The following is a 12,254-nucleotide window of genomic DNA, read 5'->3' on the forward strand; positions in this document are numbered from 1 at the left end:
AGAACCTATCAGCCTCAACAGTGAAGGATCAGAAACCCTGGAATACCATATATTGGAGAGCAAAGGACCTGGAATTACAATCCAGAATATACTAGCCTGCAAAATTCAGCATATATTGTCAGGGGAAAATATGGATGTTCAATGAGATAGAGGATTTCCAGAATTTCCTGACACAAAGACCAGAGTTGAACAGAGAATTCAATTACCAAATACAGAACTCAAGAGTAAATTCTGTTCAATAGATATAGCCAGAGAGGGGATAAATTATATTTCCTCTTGGATTTAAACATCTACCCTAATCTACAAGGAAGGGGGAAATGGGGAAAGGGAAAGATAAGGGAAGAAGGGACTGATAAAAGGGAAGGTGAAGGTAAAAGTGAAAATAAACAGTTAAATTTTTAAAAGAAAAGTCAAAGGGGAAAGATAGTAAAATTTTGATGAGGAATAAGAGAAATGGAAAGAGAAAAATATAAATATAGAAAGAGAGCATGGAGAGAATTACAGAATTAGTAATCTTTTTTTTTAATTTCTGCAAAGCAATTTAAATGATTTGCCCAAGTTCACACAGCTAGGTAAGTTTTATGTGTGTGAGGGCGGATTTGAACTCAGGTCCTTCTGACACCAGGGCCAATGCTCTATCCACTGCATCACCTGGCTGTCCCCAGAATAAGTAATCTTAAATGTAAATTTAATTGGGATGAACTGTCCTATTAAACAGAAGCAGACAGCAGAATGGATTAAGAACCAGAATCATATAATATGTTGTTTACAAGAAACACATTTTAAGCAGAGATGCACACAGGGTGAAGGTAAAAAGTTGGAGGAAAATACAATATGCCTTAGCTAAAGTAGAAAAATCAAGGGTAGTGATCCTGATTTCAGATAAAATAAAAGCAAAAATCAATCTCATTAAAAGGGATAAGAAAGGAAACTACTTCTTAAAAGACATCACTGATAGTGAAGCTATATCATTACTAAACATGTATGCATCTAGTGGTATAGCATCCAAATTGCTGAAGGAAAAGCTGAATGAATTACAAGGAGACAGCAAAACTTTAATAATGGGAAACCTCAATCTCCCTCTTTCAGAACTAGATAAATCTAACCATAAAATAAACCAGAAGGAAGTTAAGGTGAATGAAATCTTAGAAAACTTAGATATGATAGACCTCTGGAGAAAACTTAACGGAGATAGAAAAGAATATACCTTTTTCTCAGCAGTACATGGAACCTACCAAAATTGACCATATGCTAGGTCACAAAAATCTTATAATCAAATGAAGAAAGGAAGAAATAATATATACTTTTCAGATCATGATGCAATAAAAATTACATGTAATAAAGGATCAGGGAAAGATAAACTGAAAACTAATTGAAAAATTAAATAACTTTATCTTTTTTTGTAATAAGCTACAAGTTTTATTGCAACATGGTCAATTTTGTGGGGGTGGGGAGTTTGATTCCAAAAGCAATGTTCCATTTAAGGCTCTTTTCATACAGAAATTGTCATTATAACTACATTATTCAAAATATCTTTAGTGTTGCAAGACTTTACAGTAAACACTTTACTCCTATTCCCATTTGGTAGTGTACATTCAATGGAAAATAAAAAGGCAATAACTACTACTTCATTTAGGAAAATATGTAGATAACAGGAATGAAATTGAGGTACTACAATAATTTGATGATGATATAACTTAATTGGCATTCCTTTTTGAGGGGGACCTAATTACATAAAAGTGCTTTCAATGCAGTTACACATATAAATATATACATTTATGTGTGTGTCTACATATATGCGTGTATAAATAAATATACATTTATATATATGTATATGCTGCCATGTCACAATAGGCATGTTAAAGGCAGGTTAGGTGTATAAAGCACAAGAACTCAGGAACTGCAATCAAATGCAACTCTAAGTAATACTGAATGAAGTTTAGCATCTGACCAGTGGATCATACTTCCAAGGCATTCAATTAGCTCACCCTTTGCAATTTTCTAAACTATTCATATTGACTATCATATTCATCTTAGTTCTGCAAGGGATGCATATAATGCTATTTGTTTTGGCTAAAATGTGATGTGAAGGCATTCCTCAAATTCTATATATAATTACCAGGATGAAACAGTTTAACAGCAATCACTGGTAGGCTGTTTAATTTATTGACATCTTCTTTATGTTTTTTGGGAAGGTATGGTAAGGGACAAAATTCTAACACTATTCCAAATGATGGAGCTGCAGAAATGGAAGCTACTTCTGGATGGCACTTCATTGTCATAAAGGTCTTTCTTCAAGTGAAACTACTACATTGCCTCCCAATTTCTCTCCAAGTGTTTAACGATCCTTAATATCATCCAAGCCATTTACTTGCCACTCGTGTTTAATATCTGTAAATTTCTTTTAAATGGCATCTTTAGAACTAGCATAAATCATCTTGCTTTTTAAAGGTGCACATTCTGGAGCCCAGAATATAAAAACTACGTCTTCTTTCTTAGACTCTTTTGTATGTGGCATCATACAAAGCATAATGGCAATCATTCAGAGGTAGCAACTTCACGAAAGATGTATAGGGGTCCTCTACAGTATCACCAATGTCATCCACCAAGATCTGCTTTGCTTCTACAATTATTTGTTTTTTGTCATCACTTAAACAGAAGAGAATGGCTTTCTTTCTTATTTTGATCTCCTCCTGTGTAGAAGATTTCCGTACTTTCATATCATTAAAAACTTTGATTATTTGATCATTCACAGTTACTCCAGAAGCCATGGTTCCTGGGGAGGTAAGGTTGCAGCAGCAGATCTTCACTCAGTGGCACTGGGCAGAGAGAAGGAGAGGAGGACAGAAGAGAGACCTAAATAACTTTATCTTAAATAATGGGTGGATCAAACAGGAAATAATAGAAATAATTATTATATCCAAGAAAATGATACTGAGACAATATACCAAAATTTATGAGATGCAGCCAAGGAAGTTTTAAGGGAAATTTTATATGTCTAAATGCCTTTAAATTAAAAATTAAATTAAATTAAAGATCCTCAAATACAAATTAGAAATTCTGAAAATCAAGGTATATATTAATAAAATTGAAAGCAAGAGAATCATTGTTCTCATAAAGAAAACTTGAATTGATTTTATGAAAAAGCCAATAAAATAGACAAACCTTTGGTTAATCTGATTAAAAAAAAGAAGATAACCAAATTGCCAATATCAAAAATGAAAACAGTGAATTAGGCACAAATAAGGATGAAACTAAAGAGATAATTCAGAGCTACTTTGTCGAACTGTATGCCAATAAATTGGATAGCCTGAGTGAAATGAATGAATATTTGCAAAAATACAAACTGCCCAGATTAACAGAAGAGAAAATAAATTACTTAAATAACCCCATTTCTAAAAAAGAAATTGAAAAAACCATCAGTAAACTACCTGCGAAAAAGTCTCCAGGTCCAGATAGATTTCCAAGTGAATGCCTCCAAACATTTAAGTAACAATTAATTCTTATTCTACATAAACTATTTTTAAAAAATAGGAGAAGGAATTCTGCCAAACTCCTTTCATGGCACCAACATGGTGCTAATTCCTAAACCAGGAAGAAACAAAAACAGACAAAGAAAAGTATAGACCAATATCCCTAATGGATATTTATATAAATTTTTCTTTTTTTTTTTGCAAGGCAATGGATTTAAGTGGCTTGCCCAAGGCCACACAGCTAGGTAATTATTAAGTGTCTGAGGCCGATTTGAACTCAGGTACTCCTGACTCCAGGACCGGTGCTCTATCCACTGTGCCACCTACCTTATAAAATTCTTAAATAAAATTTTTAGCAATGAAATTATAGCAAGTTATTACTAGGATAACACACCATGATCAGTTAGGATTTATACCAGGTAGCAGGGATAGTTCAATATTAGGAAAACACTCAACATAATTGAACATATCAATAACAAAAGCAACATAAATCATATGATTATCTCAATAGATGCTGAAAAAGCCTTTGATAAAATACAACATCCATTCCTATTAAAAACACTGGAAAGTTTAGGAATAAATGGAGTTTTCCTTAAGATAATAAATAGTACCTTTCTAACACCACCAACAAATATTATATGTAATGGGAATAAGCTTGGAGCATTTCCAGTAAAATTAGTGGTGAAACAAGGATGTCCATTATCACCATTACTATTCAATATAGTATTAGAAATGCTAACTGTAGCAATAATAAGAAAAAGAAATTGAAGGAATCGGAATTGGCAATGAGGAAGCAAAGCTTTCACTTTTTGTAGATGATATGAAGATATACTTAGAGAACCCAAGAAAATCATTTTAAAAATTCCTTGAAACAAAAAAATTCAGTAAAGTTGCAGGATATAAAGTATTCCCACATAAAATCATTAGCATTTCTATACATGAACAGCAAAGCCCAAGAGCAAGAGATAGAAAGAGAAATTCCATTTAAAATAACTATACTCAGGGAGGCTAGGTGACGCAGTGGATAGAGCACCGGTCCAAGAATCAGGCAGACCTGAATTCAAATGTGACCTCAGACACTTAATAATTACCTAGTTGTGTGACCTTAGGAAAGTCACTTAACTCCATTGTCTTGCAAAAACCAATAAAATAAAATAAAATAACTATGGACAACATTAAATACTTGGGAATCTACCTTTGAGGATAAACTCAGAAATTGTATGAACACAATTATAAAGCACTTCTCATGCAAATAAAGTCAGATCTAAATAATTGGGGAAATGTCAATTGCACATGGTTAGGTTGAGCTAAAATAACAAATATTACAATTCTACCCAAATTAAATTACTTGTTCAGTGCCATACCAATCAAACTACCAAATGAATACTATACCAAGCTAGAAAAATTAGTAACAAAATTCATCTGGAGCAGCAAAAGGTCAACAATAACAAGGAAACTGATGGAAAAAAATATAAAGGAAGGTAGCCTAGCTCTACCAGATCTAAAACTATACTATAAAGGAGCAGTAATCAAAACTGCCTGGTACTTCAGGGTGGTTAGGTGGCGCAGTGGATAGAGCACCGGCCCTGGAGTCAGGAGTACCTGAATTCAAATCTGGCCTCAGACACTTAATAACTGCCTAGCTGTGTGACCTTAGGCAAGTCACTTAACCCCAATGCCTAAAATAAAAAAAAATTAAAATTAAATAAACTGCCTGGTACTGGTTAAGAAATAGAGTAATGGGTCAATGAATTAGGATGGGTTCCAATGAAACCACCTACTATTTGACAAACCCAAAGACATCAGCCTCTGGGATAAGAACTCACTATTTGACAAAAATTGTTCAGAAAACTGGAAAATAATATGGCAAACACTAGGCATATACCCATATCTCACAGTCAAAATGGGTACAGGATTTAGACATAAAGAGTGATGCCATAGATAAATTAATAGACCTAGAAATTATCTATCAGATCCATGGAAAAGGGATAAATTTATGATCAGACAAGAATTAGAGTATATTATAAACTGCAAAATGAATGATTTTGACTATATTAAATTAAAAAGGTTTTGTACTGATAAATCAATGCTGCCAAAATTAGAAGGAAAGCAGAAAGCTGGAAACAATCTTCACAACCAGGAGTTCTGATAAAGGTCTCATTTCTAAAATATATAGAGAATTGCATCAAATTTATAAGGTTTCAAGTCATTCCCCGATAGAAAAAATGGTCAACAGATATAGTTTTTAAATGAAGAAATTAGTTATAATCATATGAAAAAATGTTCCAAATCATTATTGATTAGAGAAATGCAAATTAAAGCAACAATGAGATATCTTCTTACACCTATCAAATTGGCCAAGATGAGGGAAAAGGGAAAAATGATCAATGTTGGAGAGGTTGTGGGAAGATTGGGACATTGATGCATTGCTGGTGGAGTTGTGAACAGATCTAACACTTCTAGAGAACAATATGAAACTATGCTCCAAAAGCAATAAAACTGCACATACCCTTTGACCCAGAATTTCCAATTCTAGGTCTATTTCCAGAAGAAATTATAAAAAATGGGAAAAGTCCTACATGTTTCAAAATATTCATAGCAGCTCTTTTTGTAGAGGTGAAGACAGAAATTTAGAGGATGTCAACAATTAGGGAATGGCTAAACAAGTTATGGTACATGAATACTTTGGAATATTATTGTTCTATAAGAAACCATAAATGGTTGGACTCTAGAGAAGCATGAGATCTGATGCTGAGTGAAGGGAATAGAGCCAAGAGAAAAATGTACACATTAGCAACAACATTGTGGGATGATCAACCTTGATGGAAGCAGCTCCTCTCAGCAGTTCAGAGAGCTAGGACAACGGTATTAGACCAGCTATGGACAATCTTATCCCCATCTAGAGGAAGAAAAACAAAACAAAAAATCCCCTTCAGAATCGATTGAACACGTTATAAAAATTATCTCTTATGTATCTCTTTCCTTTAATCCTAATTCCTCATACTGAAAATGGCTAATCTGTAAATATGTTTGGCATAAATATGTATGTAAAATGCTAACCCGACTGTTCGCTTTTGAGGGGAGGGGGGTGGGAAGGGAGGGTAGAAGGAAATTTTGTAATTTAAAAATATACATGTACATATGGATGAAAAAAAAATAAACTAAAAAATTATCCCATCCATCTATCCACCAAAAAATTCATTTAAAAATAAAACAGTAGAGGAGAGGAGCACACTCTTAGTGGATCAGTGAAGCAAGTGCATCTATTGCCCAGGTACCCTCATATAAAATCTTGTGCTCAGACCAACCAGTCCCCCTTATAGAATCACATAATTTCAAAGCAGGAGGGTAATTTGAACATAGGTGATAGAACTAGAAGGTGAGTCAAAGCCCAGGGGACACATTTCAACTTTAATGTTTTATGGTCTAAAGAACTTTTCAGGTCTGATATCCTGTGTTCTATATTCTAGGTTCTCTGACCCTATGTTCTCATACCTAAGACAAGATAACAACAATCTAGCAGCAAAACAACCAATCTTCGGGAACTTTCATGCTCAGGAACACTTTGAGAAGGTAAAGTTGTATGCTTATACTGGAGGGTAAGGGATGGCAGGAGTTCAGAGAGAATATTGATTCCCTAGCTAGTTAATATAGGAGTGCTGATACTGGAGTCAGGGAGATCTAAGTTCAAGTGCTATCTCAGTCCTTTATTAGCAGTATGACTTAAGCAATTTACTAAATTTCTGTATGCCTTCTCTGTAATATGGGGATGATCATAGGTTCTCCCTCCAAGGACCGTTTCAAGGATCAAATCAGACAATATTTGTGAAGCACTTAGTACAGTACCTCACAATATAAATGCTAGTCATTTCTAGCTGTTCCCACTCTACTAGTGGAGAGACTACTAATAGGAGACAATGCCACTAATCTGGAGCTTGGTGGCCCTTTGACACACATTCAGGACAGGTAGCTTCAGGATTCTGCAAAGAAGTTTAAAAACACCATGAAAGGAGAAAAAGACTTTCAGTATGACTTGCATGGAGTTAATCTTTTGGCCACATGGTTGAACCTTATGTATACAAGCAGAGTGGTGAACAAACTGTCCTTAACTTAACACTCTTTGCTAAAAAGCTAACTGATAATCAAATGGCTGATTGATAGTAAGACAAACTGAGACTTGTTAGCTACATAGTATTAAAAACCCAACCCTTCAGGATCACTTTTAAAAGTCTGAGGTAATTGGAGATGGGTGTTATATTGGATTTTTTCAAAGCTTTTGATAAGTTACCTCTTGTTATTCATGTAAATGAGATAGATATGGATTACAAGATAATTATAAAGCACTTAGTATAGTGCCTGAAACATAGTTGGTGCTTAATAAATACTTATCCCATCCATCTATCCATGGATTAGATCAGGTGCATCCAACTTATGGTCCAGGACTGCATTGCATTTGTTGGTGTGCTCATTGATGGTGAGGGCTGCATTGTATTCATGAAAGGGTATTGAATTGTACATGTGGCCCTTGATGGGTTTTTGTTGGATGATGAGAGCCAGAAGAGTGAAAAGATTGGACACCCCTATATTAGATGAAAATACCATCATCTGAATTCAGAACTGGTTAGATATCTGGTCTCTAAAACTAAATTGTTAATTGGCTCAATGTCAAGATAGCAGGAAGTCTACAATATGGTGCCATAGGGGCATCTATGCTTGACTCTAGACTATTTAACAATTTTCTCCATGAGTTGGATGGTACAAATGGCATGCTCTTCAGATATGCAGATGATAAAACTAGGAAGGAGAGTTGACAGTGCATGAAAGAGTTATTCAGCATTGGTATGATTCAATAAGATGAAATTCAGTTGAGATAAATGTAAAGTCTTGCTCTTGAGTACAAAAAACACTTTATTTTTTTATTTTTATTTTTTGCAAGGCAGTGGGGTTAAGTGGCTTGCCCAAGGCCACACAGCTCAGTAATTATTAATTGTCTGAGGCTGGATTTGAACTCAGTTACACCTGACTCCAGGGCCGATGCTCTATCCACTGCACCACCTAGCTACCCCTAAAAATCAACTTTACAAATATTTGATGGAGGAGGCATAGAAAGATCTGGGAGGTTTTAGTAGACTACAGTCAGTAAGCTGATGTAGCAACCAAAAGAGCTAATGGCATCTAAGACTACACAAAGAGGAGAATAAATTCCAGAAATGAGGAAGTGATAGTTTCCATATATATTACCCTCATCAGTCCTCATCTGGAGTATTGCATTTAATTCTGGGCACTATGGTTTATAGTAATTACCTCTTGGGTTTATTGTAAGGATAAAATGACATGATATTTATAAACTTCTTGATAAACCTTAAAGTCCTATATAAATGCTAGCTATTTTTCTAGGCTCCTCAGCATTTCTCATCTGGACTCCTAATGGGCCTAAGGGCAACTAAGTGTCACAGTGGCTAGGGCATGGGGCTTTAAATCAGTAAGATTCATCTTCACAAGAACAAATCCAGCCTCAGACAGACACTTATTAGTTGTATGACCCTGGGCAAGTCACTTTACCCTGTTTACCTCTCTGGAAAAATGAGCTGGAGAAGGAAATGGCAAACCACTCCAGTGTCTTTGCCAAGAAAATTCTAAAAGGGTTACAAAGAGTTGGACACTATTTAAGCAACTGAACATAACAACCTACTGGGTCTCCCCACTCCCAGTCTTTTTTCCCATCTGTGTTTCACACAGCAACTAAAGTAATATTCCTAAAACATAGTTCTGATGATTTCACACCCCTGATTAAGGAACTCCAGTGCCTTCCTATTATCTGTACAATAAAGTTCAAAGTCCTCTGGCATTTATGACCCTTCATCCATTTTGGTGTTCTCCTCTTGCCCACCTCTCATCTCTGGTTCCAAGAAGCTATAACATGCACATTTTTCACACAAATAAAGTCAGATCTATACAATTGAGGAAAATATCCATTGTTCATGGGGAGATCAAGCCAATACAACCAGAATGACACCTCTTCCTAAATGAATTTACTTATTTAGTGCTTTGCCAATCAAATTATGAAAAATTATTTTCAAGAGCTGGAATCTGCCTTCTCTGTACTTATGTATGGGCTGTCTTCCCTGCCAAGAATCCACTCTTTCCTCACTTCTGCTTCTTAGAATATCAAGCCTCATTCAAAGCTAACCTCCTTTATGCCCCTTCATGGGTGCAACATTTCTAGTTGCCCCAGCTACTAGATGTTGCTTAGGCCTGAAATGCCTAGTCTATACTCTTTATGTATTTGGTATGTTTCCTCCAATACAATGTAAGCTCCTTGAGGGCAGAGACAGTTTTGTTTTTGTCTTTGGATCCCAAGCACAATGCTTAATGTGTTTACTGAGTAAATTTTATCCTAGGGTCAGTCTCTCTCAGCCTCTCCAATCTATCATTTAAAATCCTCCACAGGCTAACCTACCTCCTTATTCAGTATTGCTCCCCTTCATGGAGCTGATATTTCAGCCAAAGTGGCCAATTTATCCTCTGCTGTATTGGGTTGTATTGTATTTATGTTTAGACTGGTCTCACAAGCAGTCCCTTGATACCGGAAATGCATCCCTTTCTCATCCTTTCTCTTAGAATCCTTAACTTTCTTCAAAGCTTGGCTCATGTACCACCTCTACTGTGAAACCTTCCCAGCACTCTGAGTTGTTAGTGAATTCCTTCCTTCAATGACCTTTCCCCCCCCCCCCCCCCAATACACAAGTTGTATAGTTCAAAAGGATAGAAACTCTATATTCTTGAGGGCAGGGAAGGTTTTTGGTCTCCTATCCCCAGTGCCTTGCTCAATTTTTTGCAGCAATTAATAAATGTGTTGAGTTGAATTAAACTGAGATTGACTGGACAAGAATAGGAACTCCCTCTCCTATATGGTGGGGAGCCATGGAAAATGAGGATGCAATAATAACAAGTATTTATGTAGTATTTTAGTTTTTTTCTTTTTAGGTTTTTGCAAGGCAATGGGGTTAAGTGGCTTACCCAAGGCCACACAGCTAGGTAATTATTAAGTGTCTGAGGTCACATTTGAACTCAGGTACTCCTGATTCCAGGGCCGGTGCTCTATCCACTGCTACACCTAGCTGCCCTGTAGTATTTTAAAGATATGAAGAAAATGATGCGTTACTCACTTGACCCTCACAATAACCCTGAGAGGCAGGGGTCATTATTATCCTTATCTTACTGATGGGGAAACTGAGGCATAGAGTAAATGTTGGCTTTAGGATTTGAACTCAGGTCTCACCCTGACTCGCAGTAGAACCTTGGTAAATGCTCTTTGCCTAAAAAGCTAAAGTCACGCGTTTGGGAGAGGAGATGGTTGTTTGGGGGGGAGGGGGAGAGAGACAGAGACAGAGGGAGAAAAACAGAGACCAGAAAGAGGTCAGAGACACAGACAGAAAGACAGACCAGAAAGAGGTCAGAGACACAGACGGACAGACAGACAGAGACCAGAGAAAGAAGTCAGAGACACAGACGGACAGACAGACCAGAAAGAGGTCAGAGACACAGACGGACAGACAGACAGAGACCAGAGAAAGAGGTCAGAGACACAGACAGACAGACAGACAGAGAACAGAGAAAGAGGTCAGAGACACAGACGGACAGACAGACAGAGACCAGAGAAAGAAGTCAGAGACACAGACGGACAGACAGACAGAGACCAGAGAAAGAAGTCAGAGACACAGACGGACAGACAGACAGAGACCAGAAAGAGGTCAGAGACACAGACGGACAGACAGACAGAGACCAGAAAGAGGTCAGAGACACAGACGGACAGACAGACAGAGACCAGAAAGAGGTCAGAGACACAGACGGACAGACAGACAGAGACCAGAAAGAGGTCAGAGACACAGACGGACAGACAGAGAACAGAGAAGGAAGACACAGATGGACAGACAGACCAGAAAGAGGTCAGAGACACAGACGGACAGACAGTCAGAGACCAGAGAAAGAGGTCAGAGACACAGACGGACAGACAGACAGAGACCAGAGAAAGAAGTCAGAGACACAGACGGACAGACAGACCAGAAAGAGGTCAGAGACACAGACGGACAGACAGACAGAGACCAGAGAAAGAGGTCAGAGACACAGACAGACAGACAGACAGAGAACAGAGAAAGAAGTCAGAGACACAGACGGACAGACAGACAGAGAACAGAGAAGGAAGTCAGAGACACAGACGGACAGACAGACAGAGACCAGAGAAAGAAGTCAGAGACACAGACGGACAGACAGACAGAGACCAGAAAGAGGTCAGAGACACAGACGGACAGACAGAGAACAGAGAAGGAAGTCAGAGACACAGACGGACAGACAGACAGAGACCAGAAAGAGGTCAGAGACACAGACGGACAGACAGACAGAGACCAGAAAGAGGTCAGAGACACAGACGGACAGACAGAGAACAGAGAAGGAAGTCAGAGACACAGACGGACAGACAGACAGAGAACAGAGAAGGAAGTCAGAGACACAGATGGACAGACAGACCAGAAAGAGGTCAGAGACACAGACAGACAGACAGTCAGAGACCAGAGAAAGAGGTCAGAGACACAGACGGACAGACAGACAGAGACCAGAAAGAGGTCAGAGACACAGACGGACAGACAGACAGAGAACAGAGAAGGAAGTCAGAGACACAGACGGACAGACAGACAGAGACCAGAAAGAGGTCAGAGACACAGACGGACAGACAGACAGAGACCAGAAAGAGGTCAGAGACACAGACGGACAGACAGACAGAGA

At 37.6% G+C, this 12,254-nt stretch overlaps 1 pseudogene; it reads right to left on the reverse strand.

The window, feature by feature from the left end:
- Positions 1 to 1,438: 1,438 nt before the first annotated feature.
- LOC141488551 (cofilin-2 pseudogene) lies at positions 1,439 to 2,803 on the reverse strand (annotated as a pseudogene).
- Positions 2,804 to 12,254: the final 9,451 nt, after the last annotated feature.

This window comes from Macrotis lagotis, chromosome 1 (genome assembly GCF_037893015.1).
Source record: "Macrotis lagotis isolate mMagLag1 chromosome 1, bilby.v1.9.chrom.fasta, whole genome shotgun sequence".
Lineage (NCBI taxonomy): Eukaryota > Metazoa > Chordata > Mammalia > Peramelemorphia > Peramelidae > Macrotis > Macrotis lagotis.